The sequence below is a fragment of the Ovis aries genome, chromosome 5, assembly GCF_016772045.2.
Source record: "Ovis aries strain OAR_USU_Benz2616 breed Rambouillet chromosome 5, ARS-UI_Ramb_v3.0, whole genome shotgun sequence".
In the NCBI taxonomy this organism is placed as follows: Eukaryota; Metazoa; Chordata; class Mammalia; order Artiodactyla; family Bovidae; genus Ovis; species Ovis aries.
The window spans coordinates 51314741-51335846 of record NC_056058.1 but is presented as its reverse complement, the minus strand read 5'-3'; the positions used below and the strand labels follow the sequence as shown (position 1 = coordinate 51335846).

Sequence of the window (21106 nt, the reverse complement as noted above, 5' to 3'; positions counted from 1 at the left end):
TCAAATGTCAAACCCAAGCCCAGTGCCTGGCACAGGGGAGCTGTTGATCAATGTCATTCTCCAACTCTCCCCAAGCACACCCTTTCTCCACCAACTATCTGCCCCTGCCCTTGGAGAAGAGAGGGCAAAAATGTTAAGAAAAAGGAAAACAGGAGGAACTTCAACTTTCTAATGTTTTCTTTTATATATAAAAAATCTAAGGTAAATTTGAGAGAATGTTAACATTTGTTAAATCTGGGCAGAGCACACATAGGTTTTTTTTAACTATTATTTTGTTTTTCTTAAATAAAAACGAAAGCCACCCTGCCTCTCTAGTCACCCAGTCTCCTTCCTTGAAGGTGGGCGGTTGTTTATTTCATGCCCATCTAGGTCAGTTTATGTGTTAACAAGCATACGAGTCTAATGTGATTCCCTCCTACCTGCTTCAGGACCCAGTCTCATCAATTAAATTCTCTTCTGATCTCTGATCTACTCAGTCCCCTTCTCTGAAGGTTTCCTCTTGACAGCATTCCCAGGTCTCTCATTTGAGAAAAGTTTCTCTCCATTCCTCCTGCTTCAAGCCACAATTCTCCTCTTCGTGAGACCATAGTCCTTCCTGGGCAGGTGGTGTGGACTCGCTGCTTCCAACTGCTCACCACTGACTCAAGCCTCTGCTCCCTGCGCTTGGTTTCTCTTATCACCCACCTCTGGGGACAGAACTCCATGTCCATTTCTTAGTTTCTATGTTCCTTGATGTTTCTGCAGAATCTGATGCTTGGATCACTCCATTCCTAACCTTGCCTCCTGCCCTCACCTGAGCCATCATTCTCCATCAGTCTCTTTCCCCACTTCCTCATCTCAGCTCCCCTTTTCTTGTACCCTTACTGGGCCTGCCCCTGTGGTCCACCAACTCTGTCTTCTTCTCTCCACTCATGACCTCACTACAGCCTGCACTCTGACCCTTAATGAGCATTTTGGTGAAGATGTTAATTTCCTTTGGGGTTCTCTTTCCATGACTTCAGAACCACATTTCCAGCTGTCTGGGAGACATACCGATTTCACTGTCCTGCAAACAAAGCAAACTCAACCTGCCAAACTCAAGGTTCTTACTCTTCAGGAATTCTGTTATTTCTGCTAGGTTGGTGCTTCTCAAACTTAATATGCATACAAGTCAGCTGGGACATCTTCTTACAGTGCAGATTCTGGTTCTCTAAGGTGGGGGTGGAGCCTGACAATCTGAATTTCTAACAAGTATCTGGTGGATACCAGTCCAAAGACCCCATTTTGAGTAAAAGATGCTACAGAGATTTCTATTCCCTAAGTCAAGGATTCTTAACTATCTAAAAATCAGGACCACCTGGGAACTGTACTAGATATAACATGGCTAAAAATATGCATATGAAAAAAAAAAGGCACCTCAAACAATTTAACTTCTCTTTAACTCCTAACCAGGACTAATCAGAATTTTTCTGGGCATGCGGTCTCGGCATCTGCATTCTGTGAGTGACTACTGAGTACCTACTTGGGCTGGATTGTGCTAAGGACTAAAGAGGCACTGGTAAATAAGACAAAGTCTTATGGAGCTTGCAAGTTAGTAGAAGTGATGGTGATAAGAGAGAAAATACTGAAGAGCATTTCAGATAAGTGCTGTAAAGGAAAAATGGAGTTCTGAGATAGAGAAAAATTGAGAAGGGCCTACTTTAGTTAGGATAGTGAGGATGACCTGCAGAGGTACCATTCAGGCTGAGATATAAGCCATGAAGAGGTGGACAAGCAGAGGTCTAAGCAAAGAGGAGCATTTCAGACAGAGGGGCCAGTAAACACAAAGATACTGGAGCAAGTCCATGCTTGGAGAGTTCAGAAGAGAAGAGATGCTGTCGTGTGGGTGCAGCAGGACAAGCAAGAGAGGAGAGGAGAGGAGAGCCTGGGTCTAATCATGAGCCTGTAGCACACGGTCTTCCCACGGACAGATACAGCAACAGGAAGCTGCTCGGAGGCTTTCAGCAAGCAAGGGCATATGATCTGACTTGAGCTAACTGCTGTATGAGGGTAAGAAATGGAACAAGGAAGTGGGTAAGAAATGATGATGTCTTGGAACATAGGGGCAATATTGGAGTAGAAGAGGTCAGACTGAGGATACATTTTGGATACGGAGCTTGCTGATGAACTGAAGGGGGGTAGGTGAAGAAGAGAGAAACAATGACTGGGGACATTTACGAAGATTTGAAATACTTGAGAAAGCTGGGGGGTTGGGTGAGGGGAACCAATTGTTCTGTCGAGGTAATCTTAAGAGTTTTTCTTTGTAATCCTAAGAGTTCTTTTTTCTTTTGGTCTTCTTTATTTACTTATTCCCTGGCATTGAGCAGCCTGTGGAATCTTAGTTTCCCAACCAGGGGCTGAACCAAGGCCACGGCAGTGAAAGTGCTGAGTTCTAACCACTGGACTGCCAGGGGATTCCTGAGGTCAGCTTTTTTAAGATAAATACTAGACATCCAAGTACAGATCTGGCTATAAATTATCTTTCCAGACATATCCCTTCCCCATGAACTCATTATATATGGGCCATCCTTAATTCAAAGTGTACTGTTTCTCAAGACTTAAAGACACAGAAAATCTTACGGGTACTAAAGGGGAAATGCTGGGGTGGATAAATTAGGAGCTTGATATTAATGGATACATACTACTATACTGAAAATAGATAAAAGAACAAGATCCTACTGTACAGCTCAGGGAACTACATATAATATCCCATGATAAACTGTAGTGGGAAAGAATCTGAAAAAGATACATATATCTTCCCTAAATCTCCATCAGTTGCGGGATTTGTGTCTCCTTGTAACACTGCCATGGTATTCACAATGTTCCTAGAACATAAAAAGCTATTCATTCAATGTGTTGAATAAATAATGATCAGGACACATCCTGGGAGGACAGCCTGTGGTTAATCTAGTCACTGGAGATCAAAAGTGGGAAGTTTTCTTAACCATGGAGGAACTGATGTTTGTGGACTCCTCAGACCATTGGTAAGGAACTATCTAGTGCAATGCTAAGAGTCCCAGCTCATGTATATCACTGCGTATCTCTCAACAGTGATGCATGTAACCTGCTTAGGCCAAAAGTGTGCCCCTTAAAAAAAACGGAATCTAATTCAGAACTTCCTAAAGAAGGCTATTAATAGAAAAGCTGGTATATGATCTTTCCTGAGAGAAATACTGCCTTTGTGATCATCACCACTGCTGTGCCATGCCCAGCTTTGATAAGACGGGACTTTGGTCCACTGTACATTCTGTGGGTACACGTTCAGCATGCCGGGGCGCTGGAATGGGCACTGCGCTCTGACCATTTTATGACCTTAGGCCCAATCTGTCCATGAGGTGTCACTAAAGCCAGACTGATTTATTTCAGTGTCTTTCGCTTCACCAAGTGCCAAGTCATGGATTTTGAAGTGGAGAAGAGACCATGATGGGCTGGACATTGGATCTGGGGACATAAGCTGACAGACACCGAGAAAGTGAGAGAAAGACGAGCTGGAAATGGATAGGAGTGAGCATGTAGGGATGCTGGGTGGTGGTGTCAACTCAGAAGGGTGTGAGAGGTAAAGGAGGACTGCTGGAAGGAGGAAGGGTATGAAGGCTGAGAGAGATTAAAAGGGGAAAAAATATAAAGGGTGGAGAAGTATGGAGCTGCTGAAGGAAGATGGTAAAAGCACAACCTCAGTCAACATCTGCTGAGTGTTGCTTGCAAGCCAGGCATTGGGGTAAGGATTTTATATAAATTCTCTGACTTAACTTTTCTCAAGATTGTAGTTGGTACTATTATTCAACCCATTTTACAGCTGAAGGACATACAAAGTAGAGAGGTTAAGTAATTTACTTAGGTCACAGAGTTAGCAACTAGAAGAGCTAGGATTCAGGCTTAGCTCTGTTACATGTCAAAGCCTCAACTCATAACTGCTGCTTGCTATCACCTTCTGATATTGATTCAGGGGCATTTCTTCTCCCCAGGCCTGATGCAGGCTGAGAAACACAACGTCTTCCAACATCCCAAAGAGTGAGGTGCTGGGTGATGAGCTAATTTGGAGGTGTAGTTCAAAAGCCTTGCTATGACTGAGCTGTCTGTCAGGGCCGTGAGCCCTCAGAGCAGAGATGCTCTCATCCATCATCAGGGAATATTCACTCCATTGTGTTGGGCCCCACCTCAATGTTTTTTTATTGTCTGCTCTCCGCCATGAGTAATGCCACTTTCCATTTTAAGCTGGGAGCTTCAGGAGATGACCGTGATGTAAGCCAGGGTTGCAAGCTAAGTGCTGCCTGGGGGATTACTCACCCACTCTAAGATGCGGCCAACATCTCACCCGCCCACTCAGGATGCTGCTGGAATAGCCTCTTCCCTGCCAAAGCCTAAAGGAAATCTGGTTTCTCCTGGAATCAGGCTAGGAACGGTGCCAGGTTATCAGAAAGTTGGCAAGTAACTGATTCTCCAAGTGGAACTACTGTGGTTGTTCTGGTCCCCTCCCAGGTGGTTGCTTGTTTATTCATTTGACATTTGCAGAGGGCCTACTATGTGCCAGGCAGCCTCCTCCATGATAGAACATCGCTACGGTGATCTAGATGGCTTTAGTTCTTGTCTTCAGGGAGCTAAGTCTAGGGGAGAATAAGAAGGTAATTCCAATAAAATGTCACAACCAGAATGAAATAAACAGTATGCCATAGGAAGCTCAGAGAGTTTGGGGAACTAACAGCTGAAGGATTTATGTCAAAGTAGGACAAGCAGGAGCTGGCTAAGCTCCTTAATTGTAAGCAACCAATGACTTTGACAATAAACATAAAGAGAATATGGAGAACCCACAGTTGCACAGAATCAGTGGGAAGGTTTGGTACTCCCAAATCACACTGCAAGAAGGGTCCAGCCAGATCAAGACCTGTGTGTTTATGTTGGGCTTTAGATGGTGGGCAGTCAAAAAGGATGGCAAATGTCCAGGACAGCAGGTACAAGTAGGGAAGGTGGGGAGGAGAAGGCTGTCTCAGGATGACCTAAGACACTGAGTCAGAAAAGCCAAAATGAACAGCTTAAAGGGAGCACTGACTTAACTGAGGGGAGCAGGCACTGGGGCCACAGCCAGGCTCTCAGGGTTTCCTGAGTGAGTTAAGTTTGCTGCTCAGAGACTTCGAGGCTCTGTGGGGAAATAAGCCTATTGCCAGCAGGTAAGTAGGAACTATATTGGATTTTTAAAAAATTTTTTTGGTGTTCCTGGGGCCATTCTGGAAGGTCACAGTTCTGAGTACATGCTTGACAGATTATAGAGACCAGCTAAATCAGAAAAATATTCTCTGTGAAATAGTTAGAAAAGATGACTGGGACAAGCCAATGGGATCATGACAATAACTGGCCTTTATTGCTTGTGCTATCACGCACTTACATGCATTGCTTCATCTAATCCTCATTAGAAGCCTATTTAGAAACCAGCAGACAGAGGCACAAAGATTATAAGTGGCTTGGCTGAGGTCCCATGGTTAGCAAATTGTGGAGTTGAGATGCAAATGTAGATTTACTTCTCTATAACCGAGAGTGTGTTGACAGAAAACAAAGTGAGCATCGATGAAGAAAAACTGTCATCACAGAAGAAAACACTTTGTTTTCTATGCTAAGAGGTTGGAAGCTTCATTCCTTAGCTATTGCTTCTCTCATGGGTACCACTTTGAATCTTCAGGTCAGTTATTGCTCCCTACTGAGAAATTTTCAAATTTTATCCGAGGGGAAAAAGACTCATTTCCTAGAAGAACACTTTAGTTTGGTTCCTGTAGCAGTAAGTCAGGATATTAACCTCTAGGTTGCAGCAAGAGGTATATATAACAATTTGATGGGATTTTTAGGATAAAAAATGTCTTTATACAAATAATACATGTTACTTATAAAAAACTAGGGAACTATAGGAAAATATAAATAAGAAAACAAAAATCATCTGTAACCTTGACACCTAATAATGGCTATGGTCATACTCCGGGGTCTGTGTGTGTATATAATCTATAGTCTCTCTTTAAACTGCATATATATATCTATGTATAGGTATTATGTTTTTAAATCATAGTTCTTAATATCTTAAATAATTGTTATTGCCTTGATTTCACCTTTTTCCTTGAGGAAGAATTGTATCAGAGTATTCAAATTGGTAAATCTACTGAATGAATATCAGTGAACGGAGTAGAACATGATCTGGAATGCAAGGTCCTTTGTTCAAAGGACAGAAGACATGAGGGCCTCCTGGGGTGCACTGGATCTAATGTATGTGCCTGGTTCTTTTAGGAGGACTTGGGTTTTCATTATTTAATATTTCTAGTTGGTAAGCATTACCTGAAAAATGCTTAACATAATGATTAACCTAATCAGATAACGATTTATTAATTAGGAGAGATTTATTGCACAATCTACCTACCATACAGATGACGTTGATCATGCTATAGAAACAAAAAAGTAGAAGAGGAGCTTTTAGGACTGAGTACCAAGTGGAATCCTGGTTCTGACCCCACTTCCCCTTTTCTGGCCTAGGGAACCCCATCTCTTCCCATGTCCCAGTCACAGGCAATTCAAACTCCCACAGTCCAGCATACACAATAATGGGGCCTTCTGAGGCAGGAATGCGGCTTGGCCTTTACAGCCCCCTCTGAGCGTCATCTCTTGGAGCCCACGTGGTTCAAGCCAGCACAAAGCCAGGTCTATGTGGTCGCTGCTGTTGTCAACTCTTGGCACACCCAGTGCCACCCATCTCCTGCCCTTTTCCCAGCTCATCAAGACAAAGTTCTACCAGTGGAGGAGCCCCGTGCGCTCACTCTGTGCAGCTCGGACATCTGTTTTGTGTTGGGAGTCACTGGCCGGTCAAGGGCTTGCATGCTGCAGCTGGATTTGCTGATGTAAACAAAGCTGCCTTCATGTGAGTTTTCTGACCCTTAAAAGACCCCACAAAACTATCCCCTCAGGCCTCCATCAGCACTTTGCTCCCAGTCCAAGGGGACAAGGAAAATGGACTTGGTTTTAGTTAATAGGTAACAGTCAAGAGGGAAGAAAGCACCTGGTCCCTCTCCTTTCTTTGCATCTCCATGTAACCCTTTGCTTATTGAGCCACCACTCCTCATCCTGAACTGAGGTGACGGCACCGCCAAGGACATCCACACTGATGGCTCAGCAGGCCAAAGGTCAGCTGGCTCCTCTGACAATAGCAGTCTACCTCACTCCTCCTGGGACAGAGGTCTTTTCTGTTCTTGCTTTTTTTGCTTTATTTTCTTGTGCTTCATTAGATTTTATATCTAGTTACAAAAGTAAACAGTTAAATAGTACTTAAGTATCCACTTTAAAAGGTAATCATTTTCAGGGCCACCTTCTACTTTTAAGCTCCATTATTCCATTTGCAAACAAAAAACTAAATGATAATTTATATTAAAACAGCTCATAACTCTAGGAGCTACTTCACTGCTCAAAATCTGATTTTTCCTCTGTGAAAATGAGAATAACAATGTTTATGCCACCTCAGCTCCTACATGGAACCATGAGATGACATCTATGAAATATTGGGTTGGCCCGAAGGTTCATTCGGGTTTTTCTATAGCAGCTTATATAAAAACCCAAAGGAAATTTTTGGCGAACTCGATACTTAAAATGTGCTATGTGGTATGCTAAGTCACTTCAGTCGTGTCTGACAGGCAAGAATACTGGAGGGGGTTGCCATTTCCTTCCTCAGGGGATCTTCCTGACCCAGGGACTGAACCTGAGTCCTCCTGCATTGGCAGGTCTGTTCTTTACCACTGAGTCACCTGGAAAGCCTCAGTAGTGATACTAGCTTTCTATTTGATCTGAATTCCAGATTGAACACTGGTTCAACTTCAAAAATACCAATTATAACAAAGCTGCACAAAACTGCCTATATCTAGATTATTCAGGACAATACATTCTGTACATATAGAAAATAAACCCACTCAAAGAAGGAAATGATAAAGAGAACACAAGAAGACATGAAACCCCAAACTCCAAATCAACCAACAAGCCAATCAGCATACCCTCAGAGCAAACACACACAAGTGTAGCACAGCAAGGTGGTTTTCAATAGCTTTTTATCAATAGGCAGTTAGTCCTCACAGCCCCAGCCCTTTTTGTGCTTTCATCAGCTTTCTTTTCTTATCCAGCTGCCCTGACTGCAAAGCCTTGAGGCACTGAATGGTCTCCACTAGAACCATCCAGGTGTGAGTCTCCCACATGACCCATATTATCATTCCCCAAATCAAACTCTTTTAAAAAATGTATGGTTCCAAAGTATTAGTCAGAAATTTCAGTTACTCAATTTAATAAATGCCAACATATATCACCAAGCATCTATTAGATGCAAGCCAAAAGCATGTATCTATGAAGGAAAGGAGTCCCTAGGATCCAATCCCTGCCTTGAGGAGGTGAAAATTCACTAGGAGACCAACTGAAGGATGCAAATAGCTCTAATTGCAGGGTAGAACGCAGTAACTGCCACAGACAGCTCCAGCCAACTAGGTGCAGGATGCCGAGGCAGGAAACAATCAATTTCGGCTTGGTGCAGATTGGGAAGGGTCAGGAAGGAGGCAGCACTGCCCTTCTGAGACGCATCTGTCCTTTAAAAGATAACATGAATTCCTATGCCCCCCAACGGCTCAATTATTTTGCGTCCCTTGCCTAGACTGGGCTAACTACTGCAAGAAGGCTTAGCATCCTGACACTGCTTTCCCGAAATGTGCCAGTTCCTTACCCAGGAGGATCACACAGTCTCCTCCAGATTAGGACACGTGGCTATGCACACATCCCTGGGCCCACGCACTGAACTTCTGCCCATCCCCAAGGTCTCAGCTCAGTGTCAGCTCCTCAGAGACACCCCAACCACCCTCCATCTACCAGTGCCCTCGCCACCTCCAGCCATCTGCTGTGCGATTTCAACAGGGAGATACAGGAATTAGCACTGAAAGATGTTCTCATTTGGTTGTTCACTTTTTACAAACTTACTATCTCCCCCATAGGAATAAGAACAGACAATGAAAGCAGGGACTGTGCTGTATCCTCAGTGGCCGAGAAATAATTGTATAAAGTTGGAATGAAGTAATGAATAATAACAGACTGACTCAACCTCATCTCTTCCCACAGTCTCTTCATCTTCCTGGCTGACTGGGTTAGTTTTTGTGGGATGGGATCAATGGTTTCAGAAAATGTATAGGATGAAGTTTTGATTGACTTAATCTATTAAAAATACTAATATCTCGGTTCAGTACAGCAAGTGGCAAATTAGTAGTTTTTCAGGCTTTGATTCACAAGGGGTCTTCTACGTGTAGCATGTGACTTTTCAGGAAAACTGATGCAATACACAACATGTCCAGACCATCATTCTCTCCCACCCCTCTTTTTTCCAACAAACACTGCTGCTGCTGCTGCTAAGTTGCTTCAGTTGTGTCTGACTCTGTGTGACCCCATAGATGGCAGCCCGCCAGGCTCCCCTGCCCCTAGTATTCTCCAGGCAAGAACACTGGAGTGGGTTGCCATTTCTCTCTCCAATGCACAAAAGTGAAAAGTGAAAGTGAAGTCGCTCAGTCGTGTCCAACTCTTAGTGACCCCATGGACTGCAGCCCACCAGGCTCCTCCATCCATGGGATTTTCCAGGCAAGAGTACTGGAGTGGGGTGCCATTGCCTTCTCCCAACAAACACTATTACTCACCTATTATGTGCTAGTCCGTGCAGGATGCTAAACAGCTGAGCAACAAAATCAAGGGCTCTGCCCTGATGGAGCAAAGTTGATGGGAGGGACAGTCAGTAAGCAGCTAGTGAACTACAGAGGGGCAAGGACATCCGCTGGGAGGGTGGGCCTGGATCTGGGGCGAGTGGTCAGGGAAGGCTCGTCTGAGGAACACCTGAGGGCGTGTCTGAGAAAGAAGCAGGAACACCCTGCGTGGCAGTGGGCAGTGGACAATGTTGGCAAAGAGAGGTGCAGGCCACAAGGAAACAAGTTCAAAGGCCCAGAGGTGATTGCCAGCTTGGAACCAAAAGATGGTCACCCCTGTTAGAGGTCACTGAGGAATTCGAGGCCAGGGAACTCTTGGGCTTTGCTATTCAACACCAAGACCAGGAGAGCTGAGGGGCACTGCGGACTATCAGTTACACCTCAGGAAATGACTGTTACATGAGCTCCCCGGGGAAAGACTCTGCCACTTTCTTCACCATCTGAGGATGAGGCCAGAAGACTTTACCCATTTCCTGAGTGAATGATTGAAGTGCCCTGGAGGTGACCCCAGCCACTTCCTCTGGTGTCACCAAGCCCCAAAGATCCTAAGACCGAGAGTCATGTAGAGAGCCAGCTGGGCCACTGTTCCCTCCAGGCTGTCTGACCTGCCCTGAGCTGATGCAATCTTGTAGATTTTATAAAGTTAGTAGCATGATTCGGAAACTCGGGTCTCTGAGCTCATATACGTATAGCCAAGGGATAGATGACTTGTCCAGTGACCTGGTGAGTTAGGGAAGAATGACGAAAAGCAAGGACAAGAGTTCTAGTCAGCAGCTCAGGTAGCAAGGCCTTCTGGAGCCCCGGATTCTGTGTCATTTATTAAGACACCAAGGTGCATCCTTTCCCAATCTGCTCCTAAAGATCAGTGTGCTCACATTTCCCCAGCAGCACCATCTCCTGTCGAAATGACATTTCCTGATATGCCTGGTGGTGAGATTTTTCAGATTTTCCAACTTTAGCTCATCTCATGATACCATGTGCTGGCTGGATGCTGCTGTCCCTCTGAGAGAAGGCTAGTGGCTGGGTAGCTGTGAAGTATGTACACCACATCTGGCCTGTACCCACGTCTACCTGCTGAGTCCCTATCACCTCTCACCAGTGCATCTAGTTTCCCTGAACTCTTCTTCAGTACTTTTCCACTCAGCAGCCAGGGTGACATTTTAGAAATGCAAATCTGATCATGCCAACCTGCACCCTGCATTGTTTGGTGGTCTTTAGACAAAGGCCTGCAGGGCCCTGCATGACCTGACCCCACCAGCTTCCCCATCCACAGCCTTCTCACCTCACCTATAGTGGACTAGTTTCAGTTCCCTAAATGAAGCATGCCCTTTGTGGGCTCAGGATCTTTGCACACACTCTTCCTGCTGCTTTTCTTCCCATCTCCCAGGCTCTCTAAGAGACCTATTATGTAGTTTGGAAGGTGCCCTGGACTTCGCTGCTCTAACATTCAGTTCACTGGGAATTTCTTTTATGGTAGGTCTTCCTCACTAGAATGCCAGGTTCAAGAGGATCTCATTGCATCTGCCTTCTTCTCCATTACATTCCTCATCCCTGATGCATAGTAGGTGCTCATTAAATATGTGTCAAGTGAATGAATGAGTACTCAGATCTTTGAACAATTGAGAACTTTACCAAATAAATTAAGAAGCAGAGAGAAATGAGAACACAACAGAACTGCACTGCAATTCCAAGCTGTACAACCTCCCTCACTCTGGAGGCCTGATTTAATCTTACTTGTACATTGTGCTGAGGCCCCAGTTAATTCTTCAGAACTGGTTTCTGACTCAGTTCAGAGAAATCTGGGCCTTTCCATCAGGCTCTACCACGATCAGCAAGCCAGAACCTCAGAGCAAACCAGACCTAGTTGAGACATATTGCCTGCTGGTGGCCTGTGGCTCCCACAGCAGAGAAAGGAAGGCCTCCCTCCCATCCCAGCCTCTCAGAGCAAAAGGGTTGAGAAGGACCTGGAGCCCTCACTCATTTCACCTTACCCTCTGTCTTATTCTGCCCCCACCCCCACCCCCAGCAGGCACAAACAATAATTCAGCAAAGGAAATATGAGTAATGGAAAGAAAGAGAAAAAATAAACATATCAAAATGTCAGTGTCCTCTGAGCCACTGCTTTTAAAGAAAACAACGTGAGTAGATTTAGAGTTATTTCAGTGACTTTGCTAAAATGAGAAAAAGAAAAAGAACCAAGCTGGCCCTTCTAGGCTGAATTCCTTTCCTCTCTCTTGATGCATTAAAAAAAGGATATCCCAAACTAGTGGTTCTCACATCCTGGTGTGCACTGGAATCCCTAGGGGAGGTCTGCTGAACTTGCAGGCCCAACCCAGGCCCAGTGAATCAGGACCCCTGGGGAGGGGACCGTCACTGCAGTGAGGCACCACCTTGAGGAATAACTTTCAGGATGTGAAGGCAATGTCATGCCCTGTGCTTGCTTAGTAACACAGGGTCCAGGTAAGAGACTCACATCTGCTCCTGGATACTGACAACCTTGTTCATACTAGAACACCACAAGCTATAGTTAAGATTGGTAGGACGATGAAGATTATTGATTTCGCCTTCTGGCAGAAAGGGGAATGGGACACATACTCTATTCATTTCATTCACTTCAGTTGACACTGACTGAAGGGACCTCGTAGGCAAGGACCTGTGCCAGGTGCAAAGGCAAAGTGATGACAGGGATGGAATTAAGCATGAAAATGATGGTAACTCACAGGTATTGGCACCATAGAATGTGCTAGGTGCTTTACACGCATGATCTCATTTAATGTTCAACCAACCTATGAAGGTATTACTATTACTATTTCCACTGATGGATGAGAAAACCGAGGCATGGGCAATGACATGACTAGCCCAAAGTCACCCAGCAAGTAAGTGCAGACCCAGACTGAAACCCAAGTTTTCCTAACTGTGCAATCTATCTCCCATTTGAACTGTTACCACATAAGTGCTCTTGAGATAGCCAGCCCCTGGTTAATTATAATTAACAGGAAAGGCATAAGACAATCAAAAGAATAGGTATAAACTATATAGTTTCATGAAACAATGAGCCATCAACCTAGGGACACTGGATGAGTCTTATCCTGTTTTAGCTAACCACTTGGCTAAGGCTCTGTTCCCTGGATCTCAGGAGTCATGAAAGGCAAACCCTGAAAGCAAAGGAGCTGTTTTCCCTCCTCTGTGGAAGGATGAAGTGAGGGGATTTTAGAGAAAACCAAGTGGCCTTCCCAGCCTGTTTCTGCTGCACAAAGAAGGGAGACCACAGGCTAAACTCAGAGGGAGACTGTATCATTCAGTAGATGCCCTAAATACAAAGGACATTAATGATGTCATCCATGGTGAGCTGGTCACATGCTGCACAAGTGCTATTCACTTTACACCTTCTTATCAAGTTGGATCTTTGCAACAACCTCACAAGCAGGTACCATTCAGGAGAGGAAACAGACTCAGAGAGGACAAGACATTGGCCTGGAATCACACACCAACCATGGAATTACACCTGCTGGTCTGAATCTCAGTGAGTTTCTACCCAGTGCCTTGGCTGTCTCTTACTGAAACATTTAGACACAAGGACAGTACTTGGGATACTCAGTGAGCAAGAATTCCCAGTTGTCTGCCATTTTGTATTTGGCTATGCCAAGCCACGCCTTAGTCTGGGAGATGCTGAGTTCTTATTTCAACAAGTGTTTACTGACTGCCTTCAATACACTGTGCTTCATGCTACATAAGAGCTCCACATTTAATAAGGTGTGTGTGGTGCCCCTTTGCAAGAATTCATTGTAAATTTATAAGTTAATAGTGGATAAAATCACTTAGAGGTGATATTACAAGAGGTCTTGAATTGCTGGATTGAACAGTCATCAATACCACGTGATCCGTAGAGGAGGTGCGCTTTGAAGAGAAGTCAGGAGTGGTTTGTCAGAACTGAGAGATGAGGGCGGTGTAGCAAAGGAGTGAAGTGGCCTGCAGTGTCAAAGAGACAAAGGATGCCTCCAAGGTTGCCTGAGCCAGTGCTGGTCTGGGGCATCTGCTCCCCAGGAGCCCAGGGCTCACTGGACTCTGGAAAGCTAGGAAAGCATCCTTTACATTGGGTCACAGGCTTGGGAACGTGTGCAGCAAGATCCCACAAGTGGTGCCAGGCACCCTCAGAGCAAGTGGAGGCAAAAGGAGCAAGGGCCCCAGTTTATGAGGGGACTTGGAAACCAGTCAGCAGGTCAGAAGGTTTCAAATTAATTTCTCTACCTTGAAGAGCAGACAGGAATAAGAAGGGAAATACTGATAATAAGTCAAGGAATATAAATGGAACCTAAGCACATAAAGGGTACAAACTTTCTGAAAATTTTGAAAGTTTGAAAATTCTGAAAAGTTTGAAAAAACTTAAAATGTATATGCTTTTCCCTAACAATTCTATTTCCATAAATCATCCTAAGGACATAAAGGCCTGGGGGGTGAGGCTGCCTGGAGCAATTTTGTTCATAACAGTGACAGAGAGTACACAACCTAAATGTCTAATGATAGAGGCTTAGTTGACACAGTTTTGCTTGTACTTATAACCAAATGCTATAATTCTATGTAGCCATTACAAGTGGAGAGGTGCATAGATATACGCTTATTAATGAAAAAAAATTATACATGTGATTCCACTTTCTTTAGACCAAGTCTGAATCAACTTAACAGAACTGAAACCATAGAGAGTAAATCCTAAGATCACTGGTAAATTAAATATCAATAACCATAACATATCTAGGAAAACTATATTTTCAATTGAACTACACATATAGAAAAAAAATCAAAGAAGAAATTACAAAATAGCTTAAGCTAAATGATATACAAAACCCAGCATACAAAAATTTGGGGAAGTAACTCAAGACAATTATTAGAAATTTTACCTTTAAGTGCTCACATTAAAATATTTTAAAAGGTTTAAAATTGATGATCCAAGACTCTGCAGGAAAAGGTTTTGAAAAATAAAAGGAGAAAGTAAACTAAAAGTAAGCAGTAATAGGAAAAAATAAAGATAAAAGTAGATATTAACAAAATAGAAATTAGGCAAACAATGCAGAAAATTAACAAAGCAGCAAGTTTTGTGTTGCAGGAAATCTGAGATATTTGTATATATGATTCACATATATGATTCCACTTTGTAAAATGCTTACATTTCCACGAATGGAAATGTTAAAAGGAGTTCTCTCTGGTTGACAGGATCATGAACAATCTTTTAAAACTTTTTACTGTTGTTTATCTGTATTTTCTAATTTTTCTATCACCTCCTCCTATTTCAGGATTTCTAAGGGGACTGACTGGCATTCTCTGCTTCTTTGTTGAACTGGTATAACAATAAAGCCTAACACTTTGCTTCATCAAGTAGGGTGCATGTGCCCCTGCTACTACAGGAGAAGCTCTGAGTGGTGCTATGACATCTCTCAGGACCACTGTAGGGAGACTACTGTCCCCTTCAAAGTCTCCTTCAATCATTTTCACTGTTGAAGGAGAAAGCGTCATCTTGGTACAATTTTGTTTTCAACTCCCCTAGAAGAATTGTCTGGAGAAGGCACCCCACTCCAGAACTCTTGCCTAGAGAATCCCATGGACAGAGGAGCCTGGTAGGCTGCAGTCCATGGGGTCACTAAGAGTTGGATACGACTGAGCGACTTCACTTTCACTTTTCACTTTCATGCATTGGAGAAGGCAATGGCAACCCACTCCAGTGTTCTTGCCTGGAGAATCCCAGGGGCGGGGGAGCCTGGTGGGCTGCCATCTATGTGGTTGCACAGAGTCGGACACAACTGAAGTGACTTAGCAGCAGCAGCAGAACTGTCGCGCTCTCTTGATAACCAAAAGAGCTGAGCAGGCAGAGAACAGCACCTAAGCAGAAGCCAGTGACTGTGTCCTTCGATTTTATTTGTCTTGACCACTGCATTCTACGGATGGGATATTTTTGCTATTATACTAGAGATATAAAGCCTCCTTTACACAAGGACATTGAACTGAAGTTAAACTGCACTTTGGTAATAAAATTTTAAAGTAAGCAGATAATGTCAGAGTGATGAAGGTGTACCCCCGTACTGAAGCCCGGGCATAGTGGTGATGACCTCTGGCGAGAGAAACACCACTCCTCAGGGAGTATCAGTGCACGACAGAATATCCCAATAGCTCCCCCAGGCTTTGACTTCTGTCTGCTTATCTCACCATTTCAATATAAAAACAACAGCATGAAAATAATAAAGGAAGAATTTGCTCAGATGGTGACCCAGGCAGAGGGTCAGAACAGGATTCCACACTTGTCCAGATAAGTCCTGCTGGAAGGATGATGGAAGAGGGAGGCTCTTAAGAGCAGACAGAATTTCTCTGTAACATTTGCCCTGAAGAAAGAGGCTTTTCCACAGGAAGAAGGTCAAGTCCAGTCTATTTTTATAAGAGCATTTCAAGTGGTTAGTGGACTTATTTCCTGTGGTTCCCAAGAATTTTGCAGCAGGCTCTCAGAAGGATGTTGGTGATAGGGAGCAGCGACTTGAGTGAGAATCAATAATTATCTCTATATTTGCTTCCCTTTTTTCTATAAAAATAATCCAAGGGAAAAACACTTGCTTTAGAAGAGCAAAGTTCATGACGACAGAGAGTAGAATAGGACATAAAAGTTCCTCAGTGTGTGGGAGAGTCCTTAGATCAAGATTTTGCAAGCTGAAGACCTATTTCTCCACTCATTCTCTTCCTTCCCTCACTTACTCAATAAAGGGCTGGGTGACTTCTCTGTGCCAGGAATGGTTTAGAGGCTGGGGAGAAGGTGGTGAATAAGCCCAGCTCTGTCTTCCAGGAGCTTACGGTTGAGTCAGAGAGAAAGACATTAAGCAAGTAAACTCATGGCTGGACATACAATGAAATTACAAATGATGAGAAGTGTTGAAAAGGGAAAGAACAAGAGGCAACAGAAGAGAACAATAGAGGCAGAGGGCAGCAGAACTTAGACCAGAGGTTAGGGAAGACCTCTGAGGAGGTGGCGCTTCAGCTGCCATTTGCAAGGTAGAAAGAGGTGGTAAAGGGTACTGCTGAGAGAGGGAACCATGTGATGAAGGCAGGCATGTGGAGACCACCATGGACTTGAGGATCCAAGGGAACGGAGTGGATGGAAAGTGATGGGCAAAGGGAGAGAGGAATGGGGAGGTCAGGCCAGGTCATAGGGTCTCAGACCATGGTTAAGGATTTGAGTTTTACTTCATGGAAATGGAAAATTACAGGTTTTAAGCCATGGAGTGATCACCTGAAATAGGTTTTAAAAGATCTTCTGACTCCGTGTACAGTACTGACCTGAGGCGACCAAGAACAAATGAGGGCTACTTTAGACATCAAGACAGGAGCCAGTGGTGAACCGGGGTGGGTACTGGCAGTGGGTCAAGAACGTGAATCTGATAGCCCTTAACTAGAGTCGAACGGCTTGATCATGAGCGCTCAGAGAGGTCAACCAGCTAAAAGGGCTGGTACCAGGATAGGATGAGGGAGGCACTTGCACTGGGCACAAAATATACTTAGAAATCAAAAGAAATGATATTTTAATGCAAGACTTTTTAAAAATCAAATTTTATGCAGAAAAGTCCATGATGAACAAAATATCGAGCTTCTTTAAAAAGAATACAAGTGATGAGCTCAGTACAAGTGCTGAGCTAAGCCATTTAGGGGAGCTGGGGCAAAAGGAGAAAATCAGTCACTGATCCTATCTTTACTGAAAAATTTGACATTCTGTTCCTCACTCTTGTCATGTCAAGTTGACCATCCCCACCTGTAAAATAAGAGGCCATATGTAACTCTGCTCTAAAACAGACATGATGGAAGGGGAATTAATGACATATCATCGAAAGCCCCTGGTGGTTTCAATGGTATCCTTCCTTCCTTATTGTGGAGACTCTGAGACAAAGGGTGTAAATAGTTGCTTCATAAATAATTCTGATGGTAATGGTAATAACTAACATTTATCAAGCTCTTAATATGTTAGGTGCTTTGCCAGAAAAAATTAAGTACAATTATCTCATTTAATCCTCACAGTAATATATACTAGGTAGATATACTATTACCTATTTTACCATGTCTGGTATATATCTGTACTTGACAGGCATTTAATAAATACAGGAAGAAAAGACAGATGAATAGATAGAAGGGAAAATAAGAGAAAGAAAAAGGGATGGGCCTTCCACTAATTCCTTCAAAGTCCTACAGGGATAACAAGCGGTTCCAACTCTGTCAAACACTATTCTTTAACATGCTATTTACCTTGCTTAAAAGGATTCAAAGGAAAAGGAAACTAACCTTAAATATCACCTTCTTCCATAGGAAGCATTTTTGATAAATTGGTTTTCTTTACACTTCTTCCCAACAACTTTTCTGGGAACATATTTCTTGAATTCATGCACTCCCATTTTGAGTAATTACTATGCATCAGGCACAGAGCTAGGCACTGACGATATCATGTAAGCCTAAGGAACCTGACCTGGGCCCTCCTGGGGCTTCCATTTGTCTGTGTGTGTGTGTCTGTGTGTAAGCAAATACATAAATAAAATCATAAATTATCATAAATGTTTGGGTCTGAGATAGAGGATAGGGAAGTAATAGGATCTCCCCTAGACAGGGTGGGCCCAACATAAGTAGACTCAGGGAGGCTCCCAACTGTCATGCAGTTGAAGATGCTGTTAAGAAGAATTTTTGCAAATCTAATCAACCAAGCTCCTTACAGAATGTGAAACTTGACAATCTAACGATTTGATCCAGTGAAGGCCAGTTATGAAAAGCAATATCCATCTATTTATCTTCTGTATGAACAAATCCACAGAAAAATTATTCATACCATCAAGGGTTTAGGAATACAATATCATGAAAATGTTAGGAAATGTTCAGCCTTCTGACTGCCCCACCTCATGGTCCCACCTAAATGTCTAGATTTATCAAATTCCAGAGGAGTCCCCTGAACCTGACAATGGTAAGGAGCCAAGGAATGTAGGCTCCTTGAAAGTCAAGAGGAATTATGTGCAAAAAGATAGCAGCCCAGAGAAGTAAGAAGGCTCTCTGACATTTCCCCTTACTTCTTGTTGCTTAATCTGCCTTCAAAGACCAGTAAAATAGAAGTGCCCCATTTTTCAAACCACTCCACCCAATGTAATGGCGCTTTGATCTCTAAAACATCAGAGGGGAGCAATGGATGGTAGAGGATATTAGTGACTTTGAAAAGTCAGTTAGAAAAAAGAAATAAACAAGGACAGAAACCATGTGGAGTGGGAAGGATGAGAGCAAAGCATGCTTCCAGCTACCTGCCAGAACTAAATACAACTCTTATGAGGCCATGTTTAACATCTGAGTGTACTGCCCTGGTTGTTAGTCCTGGGCTATCATTGTGATTTTCCTGATAAATGGTGTCTTGGTTGCAATGTGCATGTTCCTGGAGACACTAGCTATGAGGGGCAGAGTTATCTCTTAGTTGAGTTTCTTGGATACAAATTTCAACTTACTTCTAAGCTTTATCAAACACCAGCCATTTCCTGGGGCTTTTGGTGGTGATTTTCTCTTGCTCCATCCATTCCCATAAAGTCCCCCCAGTTCCCACCAATAGCTGAGCTATGTGTAGACCTGTGTGGGCAACACCAGTGATGGGGTCACAGGGCCAAAGAGCCATCAGACGTGCTGAAACGGGGCAAACAGTGAAACTGGACATTGGTCCCTTTTGGACTTTTCATGTGGGATCAAAGAGAGTAGGCAAGTGAAAGGAACTTATAAAAATAGCCAAAGTCCTTAAAAAGAAATAATACAAAAGGAAACAAATTTCACACTGCCTTGAGGCAAGCTCAGCAGGGACCAGGCTCTGGAAGGCTGGTGCTGGGGTAGGGGATTCTTTTCTTCCTGCCCTTTGGCTGTGACATCCACTGGGTCCCTCTGTGAATCCTGGGCTCTGCTCCCCGTCCGCTTCCTGCTGGATGCCTCCACAGGAATGTAGCTTTTGGGGCAGAGCTGGGGCCTCTGTGGCCCACTTTCAAGATCCAGAATAGACTCTGACATGTGAAACGAGTTCCATGGGGTTTACATTCCTCTTTCGTATCCAAGCACCTTCCAACACAAAACCGCCTGCCAGGAAAGCTAACTCTTCTTCCAGAGACATTTGGAAATCACTGTCTGGAAGAAATGTGAGTTTTGTCTTTTTGATTTTTTAATGTTTCGAGTGAGCATGGGGCCCTTGGAAACGAGGTTGCCCCACAGAGGGGAGGCAGCAAGATAAACTGATATCTCGAGACTGAGGGTTTTAGTCTTGGCTGAGTCATAGGTTTGCTTTGATAAGTCACTCACTCAGCCTCTCTGCACCCCAGGTCTCTTGGCCAGAGAAAAGGAGAGGCCTTTATCCATTTGATATAACAGCAGGAAGAGCAAATATGAAATGATTATTAAGTACCTAATGTACCGTCTATGCAACTGACACTCCCAGATGATAGCTTACTCATGTAAGATGCTTTGTGAAACCCTAAATGTTGTAAAAAAGTAAATAATCAACACATAGGATAAAACATACACTCTTACTAACAACAGTCATAATATCTTCCATTTTCACGGCACTCACTCACTACATATAAGGCCCTTCCCAGGCCTCACTCTCTCCTGTCCTCATGGCACCACAATAGGATCAGTCCTCCTAACAGCTTCCTTTTACCAATAAGGATCAGAAAAATTAAATGACTCGCCAGGTCATGCAAGTAGTTAAAGACCCAACAGAAAATAAAAAGCAATGTCTATGAGAACCTCCCTTTTTCATGGCCTTTTCAACACAGTAGGAAGGAAGATCTTTCAGTCTGCCCAGTGACCTCAGACCTCACCCCAGCCCTTTAAAAGTAAAGGCAAATGACTCTGCAGTGACAAAAGTGAAGAAAGATTTAACCATTGTTGGGTTATTTGGGGCGAGCATCACAGTGACAATAGGAAAGTGCGGGTGGGGGCCACTATACCGCTGGGGAAGACGATAGTCATGTGTCAAAGGAGAACCCGTCAAAGACTTCATTCAAGGAAAAAAGTACCTTCAGCAGAACACAGGCCAGGGCCCTTTGCAAGCTACGGAAGCTGGTGGGGTGAAACAAGCCGAAAAGCTAAGGATCACTTAATCCAACAGGCATTTTATTCTCTTCCTCATGTTTCTTTGGCAATTCAAATCATGGACTCTGGAGTCAGAAAAGTCTTTCTTCAGCTCTCAGTTTTCACATTTATGCAGCTGAGCAACTTCACTTTCACTTTTCACTTTCATGCATTGGAGAAGGAAATGGCAACCCACTCCAGTGTTCTTGCCTGACGAGGGAACCCTGTGGGCTGCCATCTATGGGGTC

General features: G+C 43.7%; 1 protein-coding gene across 6 annotated transcripts in view; it reads left to right on the top strand.

Annotated features, from left to right (window-relative positions):
* The window catches only part of FGF1 (fibroblast growth factor 1), a 112651-nt gene that overhangs the window by 47399 nt on the left and 44146 nt on the right, over positions 1 to 21106 (top strand). Inside the window, exon 1 of one of the 6 annotated variants that reach the window (XM_042250962.2) lies at positions 4966 to 5183. The exons of the other annotated variants lie outside the window; for them this stretch is intronic. The gene's annotated coding sequence lies outside the window, so the exon portion shown is untranslated. Of the gene's footprint in view, positions 1 to 4965; positions 5184 to 21106 lie in introns of those variants that run through there. 6 annotated transcript variants of the gene reach the window in all.